Raw genomic sequence first — 21,527 nt, forward strand, 5'->3', positions numbered from 1 at the left:
TGGGTCAGATTTCAACAGGCCAAAAGCAATTCCAGCAGGAGGCTGAAGTCATTCACCATACTCAGATGTTAGCTATGGCCACTAGTTTCCTATTACATGGAGCTTAAAAATACACCTTCTTTTTCCTATCACACAAACACCTCTACTTTGCCATTTTGTTTAGAGGGATGGATTTGAGGTGGAATTGATGAAATATTTCTAGTCTCTTTAATTCCATTCATCATGACAATAAAATCGAGACTGATGGAGTAGATTACAAAGGTTGTGAACACAAACTGGGCAAATACAGACACAGTACACAGTATATATGTGGGCACAAACCAATTACATTTTCTTTTACCACTGCGATTGCCTTATTTCCTCAGAGCCTTTTTTCCAGTTGTTTGGAAAATAGCATATACAATTATTAAAACTTCCGCCTTGAAATAATAACACTAAACTCTCTTCCATTCAGTATATTTTATATCTGTTTATATATTTCCTACTAGGATACTTGAAAGCTATTTTTGAGTCCAAAATAAAAAAGTATTTATATATATTTTAATAATCCAAGTAATTAAGCAATAAAAGTGGTAGAGAAAAATAGGTTAAACATGGTGATGTAATAAAAATGTTTAGCATGTCCTGACCTTCCATTTTTCTTCAGACTTTTAATTGTTTGCTTTTCCTCCTACGTACCATAATAAAACATAAAATTACAATCAATGTGTGATGACAAATGGTCTCAGGGTTGGGTTTGCATTCTTCTAAATATATTGGAATTTGTAAGCTGGAAAAGATAGATGTAATCAACCACCCTCAGACAAAAGTAGGATGACTATTCTGGCAAAATGTTCAAACCACATTAAGCCCTAATTTGAAATGATGTTTGAAAGAAAGCAATGCAACTAGGACCAATTTATTTGTACAGCAACTAAAAACTGAACTCACTAGACATATTTAAGAGATGGAAACAATTAAATGCATTTGTTTTCTAAATAGAGCAAGTATATTAGAAACTTCGGAGGCAAAAAAAAATCCAATTTTACTAGACACTATTATTTGTTGCTGCGCAATACTTAAATCATTTTCTTTAATGGCCCTCTGAGGTTATTCTAATAAAACAGGCTATTTTTAAGAGTGAGTAAACAATCTGCTTAATTTCACATTATCAATATATCATAGAGAGTTTCACTCTAATTAGCAGCATATGGAAGGAAGTAGCTGTGAGGAAGTGTGGGACAACTTAAACAGAATGTCCTTTTATTGGGGGGGTATGGTTGGTTTCCATTTTTGTTTTTCAGAAAAGATGAATCTTGATGCTTTCTCTTTCATATTCAAATCAAGTTTATATGGTATTCTGAGAAAATTTAGGTAAAATTATGTCGTGAGTTCTTTTGGGTACATATCTAGACACAATAGGCACTTCAGCTGAAGATAACAATTGTTCTGGCTCCAAAGAGATTGAAATAATGACGTTTCTATCCAGAATAATATCCTGCTCCAAATGCGGGATGGCCAGAGACCAGCGTATCATCAAGTCTTTGGCAAATATCTGTACCCTGACCACTCAATCAAGGAGAGTTTCTTTAAGACCAAGTATCCTAGACTCTCCGGCGTCTTCTCCCCTGGGCCATATCCTGACAAGCCTGGCTAAGAGAGGTGGCTCTTTACACACCATAATGAAGCACAGGTCCAGGAGGGCAGCACTGCCAAGGCCCCACTGATGTCTGCCAAGAACTGATGCTACAGAGTAGTGAAAACAGGACAGGACAAACATTTGAATGAATAAACATCAAGACAAATTTTTTTTCCATAAGGGTCACACATCACTAGCAAAAGTATATAAGGCCTGCCCCTGTGTGGAAGACACAGGAAGAACCAGTAGGAAAGGGAGAAACATGCTCATTTTTTAGTCTCAATACTGTACAACTCCAAAGGACTCAAAGGCTCTCCTCAGGGCTTATTCCCTTTACGTAGAAACACTAACAATTCAAGTGCACAGCATTTTCCCAACGCTAGTTGTTCCTCCTCGAAATCCATCTAGGGTTAGGAGAGTGTACTGGATTTGGTATCCTGCCTGTTCAAGCTGCTGGGAAAAGAGTTAAGGAGATTCTGCTGATGACAGCCTTCAGCCTCAAAGATATTTAAAAGGTTAAAATACTGGTGAAACCACTAAAGCATGGTGGAAACATCAAGTCTAATGAATTGCTTCATCCTATAGCAGTGTAAGATTTCATATCTAGCAAGTCTTAAGCACGTTCTAATTGAGCTAAAAACCAATGACTCCTTCAGTTACTAAAATTGTAATTATTCAGCACTTCAACTAAAATATTTAAAGATTTCAAATGTTTCTTCTACTTAAAAAGTACATTAAGAATTAAAAGGTAAAAACACATGTAAGAAAAACACATTTTAAAGAAATTCACATTATAGACTTATTTACGTAAAGTAGAACTTGCCTAGAAGAAAAATCCTACTCTAACACAAAGGATAAAAGAGCTCAAAAAGATTTTTAAAGGATGAGCTATTTTTAAAAAGGTGGAAATTACTGAGCAAGGATATCATAAAACTTAAATCAGCCAGCAGACATTAAGTGAGCATGAGTTCTGTGTAAGACACTGTGTTTCAAGTATCATGGTGCACAGCATATAACCTCTCACTTCTACCTGCCTCGCAGGATAAGCTTAGTACTGAATGTGTCGACCTATGTCCTACCCTTGGTATCTAATCTTTAAGGAGCCTACTCTTAACTGCAGATTGAGAGCAGTAAGAACTGCCTTACAATGCCCATACATTCACCTCATGTGCATCTTACAACATACTAGATACACTGGTACTAAAGGCATATGTTACGTTCTCTAACTTCAGCATTACATTGTAAGTCCTTAGACACGCTATTGGAAGCCCTTGCTAGGCAGACCTTTCCAAACTAACCAGAACATATCCTTTTAATAAAAAATAATAGCTATGTTCTCATTTTCAAAGTTTGCGATTAAAACCTACAGTGAAAGAATCCAGCTGAGAAGAAATTTCCTTTTGGTTCAAAAAAAAAAGTAATGTCATTAAATTTATCGGAACAATATGAAACGAAGATGTTGTTGTTGGGTCCTTCACTTATAATGGAAACCAAATAGGCTTGCTGGCTTAGTTAAATCCATAAATTATCCGTCACATAACATTTCAACAATAATTTTAAACACAAAAATTCAGGTACAAAAGAAAATCCCACTATCAATGATAATCAAACTAAACAATTACACGTCTTTTTGCATGTGATTTAATTGCCCAGATTTCAGAGAAAACCACATAATCTCATGTGTTAAAATATTGCTTTTACATATTTTAAGCATGGCAGGACAGCTTTTCAAAACATAACTTGTAGTATTGGGTGCCATTCCAACCGCCGGTTCAGATCCTTTGACACAGCAGCTTAGTTTGCTAATCTTGGCTTATACTTTTAAAAACAACTTACTACAACTTTACGTGGTAGCATTCTATCTCTCTCATAGTTCATAACCTAAAAAATGCACTGTTAAATTGCTTTTGATATTGACAAAGGGCACTGCTACTCATTTTATTTTTCAATGTAGAGCTAAAAGGTACATGAATCATCCTTTTGAAACCTGGAATGCACGCAAAACAGTGGATGTGAATGGAGACTAAGTAAATAATTCCTCTCATGATCTAAACTTTTTTTCAGGGCATCGGCCCTGGAAAAAGTCATTTTCTTAGCAGTAGCCTATTGCCCTAAAAAAAGAAATGGTGAAAAATTTCCTCCCAGAGAGCAGTTTATTTACCATAAGATGTGGCTCAGTAAAGTGTTTTGTGTTCTGCAAATGTAAAGTTAATTCTTCCTGTCAAAGCCTTAGGAAAACAGGCACATCGTAAACACACTCCTGTATGGAGAGCTGGCCCTCATTTTATTTTAGAAGAAGGTTGTTTCGATGTGTCCCATAAATCGGCGTTCTTAGATGTGCAGAAATGAGAATCAGTAATTTAATAGTATCTCTGTATGACAGATCTAATATAACATTTATTAGAGCACTTTTTCATTCTCCATATGGGATTACAAAGCCTAGTGGGGGTAGAAAAATGAAATCCCAAGAGATGAAACTGAACTTAGCTAAAGTGATACTTCTTTATGAAGAATTTTAAGCTCCTTCAAAGTGTCAAGTCAGAGCCGAGGCTCAATACTGCCATCTCCTTCTTAAATGCTGAAATACAAGGAGCAAGGTCAGGACAAAAATACAGGATAACAAAGCAAAAACAAGCAGATACTGGACACATAAAATTCACCAACTACATAATTTTTATGTTTGGCATTTTAGAAGGAAGGTCCAATCACTAAAGATAGTATACACGCTTTATTAAATTAACAAATATTTTTAACTACAAATGACTAACATCTTTTTTTACAGTCCTTCCTCCTCGAAAAGGAAAAATATATAGCTAACTTATTCATCCTACTTTTCTTAATACTCCAATTTATTTTTCTTATTTTAAAAATATTTAAAGATTGAGACAACTACAAAGGGAGTCAATAAAGCTAGCCTTAAACTTAGGCCGAGTAATTCACTGAACCATCTTTATTTTAGGGCTCTTCTATTCATTCTCTGACTTTAATAGTTACCTTACCTAGTAGTTGATACCTGAAAATCCACCATTTGAATGCCTTTTTAAAACTTAAAGCTTTGAGCTCTGCTATGCAATAGCTCACTGAGAGGTAAATTTGTAATGTTATCGCGCATTGTTCTCTGGTAGGGTGACGATAAGTTCCTCGACAGTGCCAGATGATGCCTCTTGTCCCAGAATAATTCGTAAAAACTCTGCTTTATCAATCTTGATACACTATACTATTCTCCTAGTCTTAGGTCCATCTCGAGGGTAGGATTTAGCATAAGAGAGGAGCTGCTGTGGCAAATAGTAGGCCACCAGCAAAGGGAGCAGGGGAAGAGCAAGAAATAGAACGCGAAGGTGGAGGGCATGGGGGCTTCTCGGGGACTATTTAGTATTACATTTATAGGGCTTAAGGGGCAAAACCCACGTAGTATGAAACACAACACAATCTAAACTGACAATTGTAAAAAAATGTATTTAGCTAAAATAAATATATTAAAGCACTAGATTTGTTTTATCACTCAGTTCTTGAGCAATTTATCTTTTCCCAAAAAAACTAAACTGCTAATTTGCAATCTCTCATTCCCAAAGTGAATAAATTACTACTACTGCAGCCATTTCTCAGATCCAAAGCAAAGAGGAATACGTTCAGAATCAGCCTGAGAGAATCAGAGGCTGGGGGAGGCATTGATCCACCATATGCGCCTTTGCTCCCCTGGTACACTGAGATCCATGAGAGACGCCTAGAAGAAACAAGGAAAGTTGCTGTTGTATTAGCTGTTGGAGAGGTCACTCACTGACAGAACAGCTCTGTTGCTCTGGCTGATACACAAGAAGCCCACATCGTTAAAGGCGGGGTTCAAGCTCAAGAAGGGCCATTGACCCAAGGGGGAATAAGAGGATGTGCTCACTATTACCAAAGGGGTAATCACAAAGGACCAATGCTCTAACAACATAAGTGGTAGAGGGCGATTCAGTGTTCAGACTTTAGAAATAGAAAATAAGAAACATTTCTGTGAATCTATCAAATGAAGAACACACTTCATTTAAGCTACGAGAATTATATTAAAATTTAACCACAAAAATATATTAATATAACGCTTTTATACTTTCTAAACTCAATAATTCACAACTTCAAGAAAGTTTTTATTTAAGAAAGCTGACTATGAAATGAATCAGACTTAAGAGAAGTTTCCCCTTCCTCTAATAACCAGGAATTTTTATATAAAAGTTACTGGAGCAAATTATCTCCTCGCCCACCACCTCCAAGGTTAATCAATCTGTGTTTTAAACTTTTGGGCTTTAGACTTTTCAATGAGATTATTTGAAAATGCTTTATGTGCATTTAATGTTATTTGAAAGAATATATCTTGAAAAGTTATTATAAAATGTGCTACAAAAAGTAAAAATGACAAATGTTTTTCAATGACCAAAGGGGACTGTTCATCGACACCGCCTTCAGTTCTCTGAGAAAGCAATGCCAGTTTAATTCAGCCCTCTCTGTGCTTCATCCAGAGTTAGAAACAAAGGACACCAAGCACAGCTGCCCATCTCTGCGATGCAGAGGACATGGATGAGGCTGCTGATGCAACAGAAGGAGCACCAGATCTGACGACTTCACCTTGGTCCCTTGAATAAAAAGACGCTGCACACTACAATATGTCTGCCACTCCTCAAGTTTCATTACCAGGCATGTTGGCTCAACTGTGGGGAAAAAAAACTGTCAGGGGAAAACATTCAAAGCTGGGCTGTTTTCTCCAGTGCCCTCTTCCTGGTGTTAGTAAGTGGCAGCATTCCCATTGACAGGTCCAGCAATGCAGAAACACTGCAGAAGTTTCTCCATATATAAGTCAGTAGAAAAAATATATTCTGCATCTTGAAGAGTGAAAATGTTCTAAGTGGTATAAGCACTGCCAGCCTCATCCTTCTATTATTTCCCCTAAGGGGAAATAATAGAAAGAGCTGCTGTGGGTGTTACAGAACTGAGGTCACTTGCTAAATGGGAACAGGAACAGTCTGAAGCTAATAAAAGGACCAAATAAACATTTCTTTGCAAAAAGTATCATGGCCAAGTCCTTTTAACCTTTGTGACTTCAGGAAACACCCAAAGGGCATAGTAAGGGTGACCATGCACCCTTTAAAAGTGACTTTTCAATCTTTTTCAGAACTCAGGACCACTTGTGCTGGGCAAAAAGTTTCACAACCCCACTTGCTCATGATACAGCTCACAAAAATTACTAAAAAGATTAGCCCTGATTTTCATGATACCCTCGTGGAATAATTTGTCTTCAATCATTTGTGGTCCTTTCTTTTGGCTGACATGATGGGGGAGGGGTGGGGCGGGACATGATTTTTTCCCCTGAGGTAAGTTGTGTGAACATGAGCTCAATTAATCTGTGAGCTTAATCTCACTGACCTATTGGGTGGGAATAAAATGGCGTGTAAATGCAACGAGAGGAGGGAAATGTAAAAAGAGTGACAGAGGCACATAACAACTTAGCAACATACAGATACCAACATGTAATCTGTTTTAACTAAGTGCTGACTTCATTAACTATCATAAGTGGAAGATTCAAGCTGGAGAAACTGACTCCCTTCCTTAGACCCCATCCCATCTCATGCTCCAATCTTTCTCTCTTTCAAGAACCAGGTCAAAAGAAAGACATATCCTTCATCAGTGTCCCCTAACGCCCAGAGACAGAAGTAAACTCTTCTGATCTCTACTGACAATAGTTTCTCTACCCCCCTTACCATGTTCTATCTTACATTTTCTGTCTTTTTTTCCCAGTTTTATTGAGATATAGTTGACATGTAACATTGTATTAGTTTAAGGTGTACAACATAAAAGTTTGATGTATGTATAAATTATGAAATGATTTTTACCACAGTAAGTTTAGTTAGCATCCATCATCCCACATAGCTACAATTTTTTTTCTTAAGAGAACACTTTTCTCTCTTGAGGAGCTTAACCATCTTGATTACCTCCAGAACAACTAGGATGATGCCTTGCCCTAACAGGTCTTCAAACTCCTTCCTGACATTCTGAGAATGTCTCTTGTGATGAGAAATAATTCTTTTTTCTTGTTTAATTCCTCTAATTGTTTATAAGCCCTTCCTTATGTTAAATCACTTCATAACTCTTTCTCATTCAAATTAAGCATTCTAGAGTTACACAGAAATCCAATCTAACTTTCATGGTATGATCCTTCATTATGTTTTATTTTCCAGACTAAACACCCCCCATAAGCAATGGGTTCTAGATTCTTCATCATATTTGTTATCCATTTAAATATATCTACCATTTAATCAATATCCTTAAAATCTTCCCATTAGAAACAGGAAAGAAGGATATATATGAGAAATTAAGATGAGGATAACAACAAATATGTGAAATAACAAAATACCACAGAAGCACAGAGGAAGGAACAATTATCTGGCTTGAGAACTCATCAATTAATAATCAGTGAAATAATTGAATAAGACTAAACCAAAGTCAGAGAATCTTATTGCACCCCCTCAAACACCTATCTGTGTGTCACTGTTTTCCAAGGTGTATAGCAAATAGTAAACGAAACTAATAACAGCTAACGTGAATTGAGCATATAGCAACTACCAGGCATTGTGCATGCAGTTTTTACATATTAGGTCATTTAATCCTCACTATAATCCTTTAAGGTAGATATTATCATTACATCAATTTACAGGTGAGGAAACTGAAGCTTAAAAAAATCATTTGCGGGGCTGGCCCCATGGCCGAGTGGTCAAGTTCGCGTGCTCCTCTGCAGGCAGCCCAGTGTTTTGTTGGTTCGAATCCTGGGCACGGGACATGGCACTGCTCATCAAACCATGCTGAGGCAGCGTCCCACATGCCACAACTAGAAGGACCCACAACGAAGAATATACAACTATGTACTGGGGGGCTTTGGGGAGAAAAAAGAAAAAATAAAATCTTTAAAAAAAAAATCATTTGCTAGAAGTTACACAGTAAGTAAATGGCAGAGCTAGGACTCCACCCAGGTGTATCTGGTTCCAAAGCCCAAGCTTTTAAACCTGACACTATATTTCTTACTCTTAAAAAATAAACAGGTAGGTAGGTAAGTAGGTAGACAGACAGAAAATTAAAAAGTATATGTGGTCACATAAAGTTGGAAAACTCAAGTTACAGAAAGAAACAGGTAACTGCTCCTCGATTTCTCAGAACCTTTAAAATGCTAATTCACATTGCTAATCTCCAACAGAGGGAGGTAACATGCCATGTTTTCCCAAACTTATTTAACCAGAAACACTTTTTTCTAAGTGCCTCTTGTAGGACTTGGGTTCCACAGACCACATTTTGGAAAACGCTGCGCTCGATTAAGAACAACGCTTTAGAATTTTTTTCAGTACAGTTGTTTAATCAGTGGTGAATCTACCCAAAGGTGCTTGTGCATGTGAACTTTCATAACCAAACTCTTAACTTGGGGAAACCAACCACCTAAATATAGTCTGGGGAGCAGAGAGGAAGGTGACTTCACGGTAGCTCCTTCTTTTGTTTATTCATTCAAAAGAAAGTAACCGACAGCTACCACGAGCAGACTCTGTGCTAAGTATGGGGCAAAAACAGCCATAACCCAATTCCTCCTGTCAAGGTGCTGACTGCTTTGTACAGGAAGTAGACAGAGGTACACACGGCACATCTCCAGGGGCGTGACTCACGTTGCACACTGTGTGCACCGTCAGAGGAGCCTCAGGTAGAAGCTCTGAACGGAGACATGTGAAGATATAATATGACAGTGCGATAGGGTGATGAGTGCTCTAACAGAATGAGTGCGAAAGTAGTATAAATACAACACTTGAATCCTAAACAAAATTTAGAGTTCTCCCACAAGGAAATGTAATTCCATTTGAGTCTATCAGGGAACATTTCACCAAGGAAGGGCTGCACCCTCCTTCTCTTTGCCCTGATCACTAAAAGTGGTCCGAATGTTTTTTTGGCTTTCTTGTCCCCCAATGACTGAAAACTTATTTCCTAAAATACCATAAATGAAAGTATCATTAACCTCAGAATTGCTCAAAAATGCTCTTTTTACCAAACAATTTGAACACTTATGTACATGGGTCCATATAGCTGACAACAATTTGCTACTATGTCTTCAGCATTTAAAATCCAATATCACATAGACACTCGCTTCTCTAGAGAATAATTTTGTGGTAAAGCATGTGCACTATGAACTCTCAGGGCCTATATTCACAGATAATGGGAACTTACTTATATAATATTATGAGTGAGAATAATATTAAAAATGTAAACTGCTTATTTTATGAAGCATTTTAGTATCTGAAAAACTTCAGCATTTGGACAAAGAAAAGACTTCAAGACTTCCAGATTATTGCTAAATACCCTAAGTGATTTCTTAGACTAATTTGATCTGGGGGGCTCAGGGGAAGGAGGTAAAAAGGAGTGACATTGAAATGCAGCCAGGCTTGGTGAGCCTGCTTTGGACTAATTGTCCTTCCAATTCCTCAATTTCAATCATCAACAACTAAATGAAAACAAGCACGTATAACTGACAAAATAAGAATGTTCAGGTCTAGAGAAAGTAACGAATGTGATTTTCCTTGTTATGGAGCAATTTTTAAAATTGAAAAAATAAACAAAAAAACGCTGTGAACCAACATGCCACCTGACGCTGTCTGCTCCACAAGATGCTCCCTCTCACTGGGCTTTTGAAATTTCCCATTTAACACACTGACATGTTGTTGTAAATAGTGAAAAACTGGAAAGAACAATATATCCCACAACAAGGGATTGATTAAATAAATCACGGAATATTTTCATTAAAAAGTGGTGTTTACACTCATATTACAATATAAAACAACAGAAATATCCCTATAATGTAATTTAAAAATATGAAATTTTGTAAAATGTGTTATGAGAATCCTACAAACACAGTTATAAACACACAAACTAAAGACTAGAAGGAAATATAGCAAAATAACCATGATTATCACTGGGGGGTGGAATTATTAGTGATTTTAATTTTTGTCATTATTCTTTTGTATATTTTCCAAATTACTCAAGTTAAGTTGTATTGGTTTTAAAAGAAAGAAAAAATAATATCCTCTTTAAGGTGGTTACTTTTCATTCTATTTTTCTTTCAGGGGGTACTGATTCAGCACACTGAATATTAACAGCATTTTCTATTTCATATCACCTTTGCCCAAGGACATCTGTCAATAGTCCTATAAATAGAGGATCCAGTTTAAAGACTGGAGACCTGAGATTAACACTTAGGTTTACATTCTGGGGCATATACAATACTAAGCAGGTTTTCCCAATATATTCTTGTTACCTGTAGCAAAGATAAAAATCTACTCCTGTGCATATGACTGTGCTGTAATGATTCCTTTCTTAAGCTGGAGGGTTTGGTTTCCAAGGCCAAAAATATCAGTAAGACCTCTTTTGGCCACAGATGTCACCTACGTGCAGATGTAGAGTAAACAGTGAATGGGACCTGGATGGATGGCCACGCAACAGAAAGAGCTGTGCACTAGCTACAAGTCAGGCCACCAAGGCTCTAGTCCTGGTCATGCTACTAAAAGCCTGTGTGACCTTGGACAAGTCACAAATTCGTAGAGTCAGTTTCCACATGTGTAAAAGGAGAATTGGACAATTTATCTGTCCAAGGAAGGACTCCGCAGATAAGAGGGCTGCAAACGCATAAATATTGGAGAGTAAGGTATAGAATGGGGTGATACGCAGGGCAATACAAACAGCTATGAAAAGAGTCTCCAAGGGTCCAGAATCTATAATCTACCAGCCCCTGGTCTGCCACTAGCTGGCTGTATGACTTTCTGAAAATCATTTGATCTCCTTAGGCCACTATAAAGCAAAGTGGGTAGACTAGATGATCTCTGAGTTCCATCCTACCTCTAAATTCTATGATTTGGAATTCAAATATGAGTCTAGAGAGGAGAAAGGGAATCAAGGTAAAAAAGGATTGAAGTAAACGTGAAATTCTCTGACTTCCTTGTTTTTACCCTGGGTTAGATTTTCTTTAATTGTGTTATTTGGTGGAGAAATAAGTGAGGGTAATCCCTGCATTCCAGTTGATGGCAGGATAGCAATTATTTAAAAAAGCCAAAACAGAACAATTATGACTAGGTTAAGAGGCAGAAAATCAGTTATCCAAATGCTGCCCATTACTTTACATATAATAATTAGCTCCAGAAGGTGGAACCATCTAGCACTTTTTGGCAACTAGAAAGCACTTAATAAATACTTACTTTATGAGTTATGATTACTGTTGTTCTATATGAAAGAGGATGGACTAGGAGCAGGGAGTCTTCAGTGGAGGATTCTAGCATTCAGAAATCCCTTTCCTTTCTGTTTCAAAAGACTCCAAGTCCATGGACCCATTAAACATCCCTTATGTTTATGGTCTAGCACAATGAGAAGGAGTCAACTGGGACATATAGCATTTCAGTTACTTTGAAGGCTGTCCAAATATTGTGGCAAGATCTCATTGTATTGAGTAAGTGTCAACGGAACTCAAGGTACCTAACAATTCGAAAGAACTATTCTTTGCTCATATAAATTAGAAGCAATTATGTTTTATGACCTATAGTCTGACAAATGATATCATAATTTCCGAAAATATGGAGAATATGTAAAGATGTGGACCCAAAGTCTTTCATCATATCTCTTTTTATCCTACACACAACTTAAGTTAAAAATAGTGTCTACATTTTTATTTTAATCATAAGTCAGGACATTGCTTCACTGTGGCCTGGCCGAAGGCTTGCCTCCCTGCACACGAGCCCTGTGTATACTACAATCAGGGGTTCAATAGCTGCGTCATTGATAAGGACTGGAATGAGCATTAGTTGTGCTGACTGTCACAGAAGTGGCAGTTCACGAACACTGGATCAACAAGACACAACTACAAAACCATCAGTCAAGGCTTGACAGCATTGCTACTTTACCGGAGCCACTGAGATGGAATTTGACTATATCGATGCCCTTATCATTATATACCTAAATTAAGGGAGGAAATTCATTAGAACTTATTTAATTATACGTATAGTATCCTTCACTTTCTCTTTGTGATGCCAGATTGCCATGGCAACTGTACATTTCATATTACAAGTTATTAAGTCACTGAAAAGAAATTACGGCAAGGAAGAATATACATGTGTATAATTTTATATTTTTGGCAAAATTACACAACACAGGGGGCTGGCCCCGTGGCCGAGTGGTTAAGTTCGCGCGCTCCGCTGCAGGCAGCCCAGTGTTTCATTAGTTCGAATCCTGGGCGCGAACATGGCACTGCTCATCAGACCACGCTGAGGCAGCGTCCCACATGCCACAACTAGAAGAACCCACAACGAAGAATACACAACTATGTACCGGGGGGCTTTGGGGAGAAAAAGGAAAAAATAAAATCTTTAAAAAATATAATAAAATAAAAAATTACACAGGCAATGCAACATAAAAATAAGGGGCTCTTTGTCACCACATTGATTTCCATAAACTTACCGTGTATAGTTTAATTACAGCAGAAAGTTTACATGAACATGTCAGTCTGATCCAATTTAACAAGCATTTACAAAGTGGCTGCTTGGTACAGGGCACAAAGGGACATTCAGCATGTGTTAATCACCTCCCTACCCTCAAGGAGCTTACAAGGACATTTTAGTCTCCCTTATAAAGAAAATCCTAGAAAATTAATAGTTCTTTTTTTTCTTTAATGGAGTTCCCAGAAGGAGGTTTTGATTGAAATTACAGTTTTGCTACAGGCCTGTGTTTGGAAAGAGGACCATGGAATTGATCTGATTGGAAAGAAAATAGCCAGCGTCTACTGGAAACTACTGAAACACAAGTTTCTAAGATGCTAAGATTAAGGGGATATTGCTTGCCAACCCCTGTTCTGAGAACACTGGGACCCACTAAGGTAAAACAAAACAGAAAAACCAGAGACTGACGGAGGCAGCACCTGTTATAACACAGCCCTAGGTTAGGCAGGACTAATAATAATAACTACCATTTATTGAGTGTCAACCAAGTCCCAAGCATGTTACAAATATTATCCTACGAACCCTGCAAAGTGAGAACTTTTACCCTCGATCTACAAATGAAGAAACTGAGGCTCAAAGGGCTCAGGAAATTTGCCCAAGGTCACACAGCACTGAGTGGCAGAACCAGGATTCGAATCCAGGAATGTGTTACTCTAAACAGCAGGAATTCCTGCTCATCAGCTGCCTCTATTGAGAGATACCACTATACACCTCCACGGATACCACCATTTGGCCAGAACAAGTTTCTTTGACTTGCACTTTAATGCTGCACAATGCATTTCCTGCACCCTCTCAGTTTTTATCTCCTTTGTAGCTGGATCCTTTTCTTTGACTTCTAGTGCTTTTTTGCCTTTTTTTCCCTCATTGGAGAAAGTTTGAAAGAGTGTGTGGCAACGACTAACTGCTGGCATAGCGTCAGAATGGGTCTCAAATTGTTCGTTTTTACTTCTATAAACCTCACATCCAATATCTTCATTGATCAAACGCAAGGCAAAGTTTGACGAGCACAAAGAGCGGCTCTCTGGCTGACCGCCACAGCCAATCGTCTCGTCTCAATGACACACAGGCACGTGGAAAACTCAAGACCCAAAATCCGGTCAGAAGGCTGGAAGTGAACTAAAACCAACATAATTTCTTGTTCCAGTTTTAAATGGCAGTGGAATTATTTTCGTAAAGATGGGATAGATTGACACTCAGTAAATGGCCATATCAAGTTGTCATAAGGAGAAAAGGCTATTAAAATTTTTAAGGATGAGGAGACACCAAATGTTTTGCTACCAGACAAAAAGCAATGGGAGTGCAATTCTAAGATAAGGGACCTAACAATCCAACAAGCAAACTTACCAAGAGAAGAGTTATGTTACCATCTATATTTAACAGTGGGAAGCTAGTTTTCCTGTCTATTGTGTGCTAAATACAGCCATTCCTATAAAAACAGAGATGCTGGTCCTGCATCTGCTTACTTTCAGGTCAATAAGCATTCATCTTTAAGAAATACCCACACTACAATGATTTAAAAATATTACGTTGTTTAAGCCAAGGAAGGCCTAGCATCACCAGAAACCACCAAAAGCTGGGAGAGAGAGGCATGGACCAGATGCTCCCTCAGCGCCTCCAGAAGGAACCAACCCTGCCAACACGTTGATTTTGGATTTTTAGCCTCCCAGAACTGTGAGACAATAAATATCTGTGGTTTTAAGCCCTCCAAAATTATGTTGTTTAGCAAGAGTTCTATCTCTTGAAGTGAAGCATAAGTTAGATTGAATTATGTTATTTTGTTGTGTTAACACAAAGGAATCCCTCCACCCCAAAGTAAATATACACGTCAATATGGACCATTATTCACATTTTAAACATTATTTCTTGGTTTGCACAAATGCATAATCTAAATGGTGCTGTCCCACACAATAGCTACTAGCCACATGTGGCTATTTAAATTTAAATGCATTATAATTAAATAATATTAAAAATTAATTTCCTCAATCCCATTGGCCCCATTTCAAGCGCTCAACAGCCACATATAGCTAGTAGCTACTGTATGGGACAGCACAGATACAGAGCATTTCCATCTATGCAGAAAGATCTACTGGAAAGTGATGGTCCAGAAGGATGAGATACAGAGGAGAGAACCGCTGCTACAACCACTGCTTATATTTAAAGAAATCCCCAGCTTCTCATCCAACACTGACTTCACAACACTCATATAACGACAGCTATATGCCACAGTTCCACAAACATCACTTTCTTGGATTTACAACCTAAAGAAACCTAACAACTGGCACTTCTTATGCACAGTGGCAGGTCAGCATCTAGTTTGGAGATGTTATTTGTCCTGACCTTGCTGTTGGCAAGAGTTATCTTGTACAGTCCCATTTGTCTGGGTTAGAACACAGATGGGGTGAGAAAATGGAAAACATGATGCTCTCCTTTCAGCTAGGAACCAGACTTAGCCAGTGCTCCTTTCAGAATTGTTCCTAAGTGACTATGAAGCACATTTCACAGTCACGCACTTTTCAAAAACCATAATAAGCCCTCAAGATAATAAAAGGATTGATCCTGGACAGGGGAAAGCTATGCATCTCCCCAGGTCCAATATTCTATCACTGAGATAGAAACACTGTATTAAATACATTTTAAATCAGAGTGCTTAAAACAGTCCACCCAGAAGGCAGACAATCAACATTCCATAGTGTGCCTACAGCTCTCAAAATAGGACTAGAGTCTTTCTAATTATATTGTAGGGTTTCAAAGTTCTCATAAACAAAATTAAGGAATCTATATTTATTTCCTTCCTGAATTAAAGTCTCCAAATACACTTGAGAATTATTTTAATCAATTTTCTGAAGACCAATGTCTTTGCCATTATCAAAAACTTCTAAAAGACTGTTTTTAAAACAAGGACTCAGTATCCATAGTCTCTTATAAGGATGATGAAGAATAAAAATAATGCGGAGTCCTGCTATTAAGGCAGCCTGGATGCATTTTGTCACAGATTGTCCCCACTAGAGAAAGCAATGGCTGGTTTGAGTCCAGAGAGATATCACGACATAGACCCCCCAGATAACAGCAGACTGTTTGCTCTGCATTAATACACAACCAAGACCTATCCTCTGACTATTTTTAATCTTTCTATTTACAACAAGCATATGCAACATGTTATGATGCTTAAAGCATAAATCTAAAGAAAAAATAATAAAGTGCATTACTACAACTACAAATACAGTAGAAACTCTGACCTAAGCAGAAATTAAAACAAATTACTTTTAAAAATTCACAGCAGCTCGTATGCATGGCATGGCTCTTTTGAGAAACACAGGCCCTGAAAGAAGACTTTCAGCCAAAGAAGATTTGATGGTTTCTCATTAAGCCCCTGGCAGTGAGTAGTTCAGAAAATTAAGTAGTTTATGGAGCACATACTCTTGAGACATTCCCTTGCTTGATTAGACGAGGCAACAAGACAATGTGGATGTGAATTCCAAACCGATGGGGAAAATAACCACAGAAAAGGAGCTGTTGGTTTTGGCCAGATTGTAAAAGGGTTCTCCTAATGGGCAAGCAAAATACATCTCATTGTAAAAGAAGTCTGAGGGGATCTGGCCGCTAAAAAGAAAAAGTCAAAGTTAAATGCCCTACCTTTGGAAGGGAGCAAGAAGGTAATGATTGGGAGGGAGGAACACGGTGGGGTTGGGCTGCTGGTAATATTCTACTTCTTGACTGGGGTGGTGGCACACAAATCTGTACACTTTCAGTAATTTGTCAAGCTCTACACTTAAAATTTGTGTATTTTTATGTCTATGTTACACTTACATTTTTTTAAATGTAAAGAAGTTAAACACCCTCCCGCCCCACCCCCCCCACCCCGCCAAGTGAGAGTCATACAGACTAACCTCAGAATCTTTGTGGGTTTCTATGAAAGAAGCAACAAAAAGGAACTTGTTTAGTGTAACACTAGGGCATGTCATTGAGTCAGACACATATTGTGGTGTTCAACTTATGAGGTCCCTTTGTGAACATTCTGGTGTGGTGTTAGTCCCAGCTCATTGGTGCATCCTCAACAAGATGGTTTACGTTTGACTGTTTGGTCCTAACCAGTGCAGTTGTCAGCCAGCAGACATATGTGGAGGACCTCGTAGAAGCACGGCACTGTCTGCACTGGCCAGCGTGGCGAGAGAGGTCGTCTGCTCACAGTGAAATAAAAATGACTTCTTTTTTTTCCATAAGTAACATATCAGCAAGTATAAAATAATACAATTCACACTAAGATTGTAAGTGCTAAAGGGATAATGACTAACCACCTAGATTACTTTAACCAAAGACGATCTCCAGGAATGGGTAACTAGTTGAGAGCAATGGTCTTAACCTTGGCTGCTCAGTGGAATCACCTGGGGAGCTTTGAAAAGCACTGGTGCTTGAGTTCCACCTCCAGTGATTCTGACTTAATTAGTGTGGGGCGTGACCTGGCCACAGGATTTTTTTTTTTTTTTTAACTCTCCAGATGATTCTAATGTGCAGCCAAGGGTGAGAACCAATGCTCAGGTTGGGACTTCAGTTGGCAGCCTCCTCTGCCCTCTGGTTTCCCTAATAGCTATGACTCTTAACAGGGCTGTGGAGGGTGTGGAGGGGGCAATGTTTAAGTATCCCAGGCAGGGATGTACTTTTTAAAGTCCCCTCAGGGGATCCTGATACACACAACCCATCCAACACAAATACAATGTGAGAATCACTGATAAATATGCCGATGACTCTCCAACCTTCATGGACAGCCCGCCTATTTCCCAGCCACCTACTGAATAATTCAAACCTCACATACATAAAACGTAGCTCACCACTCCCCAGCGCCTCTTCTGATATTCCCTACCTTGCGTAACGGCATCAGACGTCAGCTTCACGCAGCCTCTCTGTGAGGCTCTTTCCCACTCAACTTCCCAAGGCCAGTCCACCACCAAATCCAACTGATTCTTCTCTAAATCCAGTCCTCCTTCTCTTTCCCACTGCCACTGCCCTAAGTTTTCATCCTCTCTCCTCTGAATAATGGCAACAATCTTCTAACTAGTCCCCTTACACTAATTCGACCTCTGCATCATCCCCAATTTATTTCTCAGTAGAATCTGTACATAACTAGTTTAGAACAATGGTCTGTACATACCTTCAGACCTCCTTGTTGCCTAAAGGATAAATGCAGAAACCTCATGTAGCATAAACCAACAGCTGCCCCAATCCACCTCTAGACTTCATCTCTCACCACTCCCTGCCTCTCTTCCGCCTCCTCCAGTCCCTGAACTTCAGTCACACTAAACCTCTCATCCTTCTATGAGCTAACCATAAGCTTTCATACTTCCATGTCACTCAAGTGCCACTCTCTCTACCTAGAATGTCCTTGTTCAGTCAGAAAACTCCTCACCCTTCAATACCCAACACAATTATTTACTTCCTCAGTACAATTGTTCTTGCCTCCCTCTTCTAGGTCTTACAATGCTGGTGGGCTCCTCCAGACCCAGGACCCACCTTACTACATGTTGTCTTCTCATGCCCAAGCTCTACACCTAGCACCTAGTAGACACTCAATACACTCAATGTTTATTAAACAAAAGACTGAGAAACTTGAGCCAGGAAGCTAAATAGTTATTGAGGTCATCTAGTCAAGAAGCTACAAGAAACCAAAACATTGATGGTCAAAATAGAAAGAGGTAGGGCAGAGAGATCAGTCACGGTTTTGATGCACACAGAACAGAGTAAGGATCAGAATAACCCTATGCTTTGGTGCTTGGGAAATTTGAAGGTTGATGGTTCACGGGTAGTGTTGGAGAATTAAGAAAATGAAATAAACTTTATTATACTCTGCGATAGATCCTTTTATACCAAACCCAACTTTAATCTACGTGAAAAAAATTTCAAGTAATTCTGGAATTAAGAGAGCCCTTAGGTGAAATAATTTTTGTGAGGTCCTTAATGGCAGAACTATTACTAAAAACCAAGTGTGCTGGCATTCAGAAGTTTTTTGACTGTCATATGCTGAATCTTTAGATTAGATTTCATGTCCTGGACTTGAAAACTGAATATTCCTGAAAAAAATATCTAGAGATAGGGAGTTACCAAGATGAATTCCTTTGAAAGTGAGATTCATAATCAAGCTTAATATTCGTCTTTTCCACAATTCCTGCCTCTTTGTCCCTTGGCGAGTTTACTCCGCGTGGTTTTTACTGGATCTCCTCCATCCCGCTTGCAAGTCTTCTCTAAGTTTGATCCTATAGCACCCTCTTCATTGACCCAAAAAGATACCTAACTCTTTCTGCACATAATTTAATCATTTGGCTTAGTAGGTGAAATAGAGTTTTGTGATTGTGAGTGAGGGCTCTGGAGCTAGTCTTTCTGGGTTTGGATCCCAGTGCTGCCACTTAAAACATGAGCAAGAGTTACTTAACTTCTCTCTTCCTCAGTTTCCTTATTTGTAAAATGAAGTTATTAATAGGTCCCGCAAAACCTGGTTCTGCTCTATTCTTAGAACAGAACCTGGCACGTAGTAAGGGCTCATAAATGTTAGGCATTATGATAATAACTATTATCATCATTATCATTATATAGTTGTGATAGCTCAGGGACTAGTCCATCTTGAATATCTGTATTAACGTTATCTGTCCTAGCTTGTACATTCATTGGTGGTTCAGGAGGGTAGAAGGATGTACATCTAAGCAAAGGTTTTGAATGATACCTAGGGCAGAACTAAATTATATTAGAACTAACTTGGAAAAAGAACTTCAGTAACCTAGGGAGACACTCCCATCTCCTGACTCTACTCTAGTAGTCGTCTTATTGCATGCTATGTCCTCCACTGTCTTTAAGACAGCCCATCTCAACTATTAATAGTAACGGTCTTATCAAATTATGAGTTTATCTCACCTTGAAATCTCATTAAGAATAAACAGTGGAAAAGCATGAGTTTGAAAAGCCTTATACCTTTGTATGACTGTGAACAGAGGAGGAAACAAAAAGTTACATTTATTTATCCAGAATTCAATTCCATGAATCCAGGAAACAAACTTTTGCCTCACCTACTACTAATATTCCTATATACCAGAAACAGTGTTACAATTAAGTTCATTTAAAAATATTTCAACGATCCAGCAATCACATTCCTAGGTATTTACCCAAATGAATTGAAAACTTACATCCGCACAAAAATCTGCACACAAATGTTTATAGCAGCCTCATTCATAATTGCCAAAATTTGAAAACAACCAAGATGTCCTTCAATAGGTAAATCAATAAACAAATTGTGGTATATCCCATACAATGGAATGTTATTCAGCAATAAAAAGAAATGAGCTATCAAGCTCTGAAAAGCACTGGGGAGCCTTAAATGCATATTGCTTAGTGAAAGAAGCCAGTCTGAAAAGGCTACATACTATATGATTCCAACTATATGACCTCTGGTAACGGAGTATAGAGACAGTAAAAAGATCAATGGTTGTCAAGGGTGGACGAGGGGAGATGAATAGGTGGAGCACAAGGGATTTTTTAGGGCAGTGAAACTATTCCATATGATTCTGTAATGGTGGATACATGAAATTACCCATTGGGCAAAATCCGTGTGGCACTTATTTTTAAATACTAGTATTAAAATGCTATGTACATGTTTAAGTATTAGCATTTAGTCATTTGTGCCAATTACATTTCTTTCCAAAATTTAATTGTGCCCATATGCAAAAATCCCAATTTTAGTTCCTTGTTAGAAGCATACACATCAGCCGATTTTCTTTAAAACTTTCTATTGTTTACGTCAAGTATGTGACTATATTAGGCTGAAATATAAGTAAATAAGAAAACCTCTTTTAGAGACTCTCAGTTTCATCCTCATTTGTGCCAGCTGCCTGATTTTTATACATCGGAACTTACAGGATCACAAGTAAAGCTAAGGAGATTGGGATGATGTGGCACAAGCCATCACGACTAAGCAGTGGGCCTCATCTGGGAAGTGGCAATTATCACTGCTGTTCTCAAAAGTAAAGCACACCTCATTACAGGAGCCATGAGGGATCAACCCTTCTTTAAAATTTATAGTCTCCTACCATTTAACATGTCTGTCTGTCGAAGAATTAGTTTTACAGGTATCCATTAACTGCTGACACTCAGTAGATACGTAGAAAACAATTCAAATATGCTAAAGGTGGATCATCCATTAAGGACACATTCATTCATGGCAATAAAATAGTATCCTATTTTAAAGTGCTTTTACTTATGTTTCTTGCATTCCTAGATTCTTTTTTGTCTTCCTTTTGCCCCAAAATTTGTTTCTTAAAATATTTTGCACATATTCCACTTGCTTCTCTCTTGAGTGATTACCAACCACTTAGAGACTTAACAGTCCCTCTGTT

General features: G+C 38.2%; 1 protein-coding gene across 1 annotated transcript in view; it reads right to left on the reverse strand.

Moving 5' to 3' along the window:
• SLC25A21 (solute carrier family 25 member 21) overlaps window positions 1-21,527 on the reverse strand; it is a 438,774-nt gene that overhangs the window by 397,341 nt on the left and 19,906 nt on the right. The gene's annotated exons all lie outside the window — the stretch shown is intronic.

This window comes from Equus caballus, chromosome 1, assembly GCF_041296265.1.
Source record: "Equus caballus isolate H_3958 breed thoroughbred chromosome 1, TB-T2T, whole genome shotgun sequence".
NCBI lineage: Eukaryota > Metazoa > Chordata > Mammalia > Perissodactyla > Equidae > Equus > Equus caballus.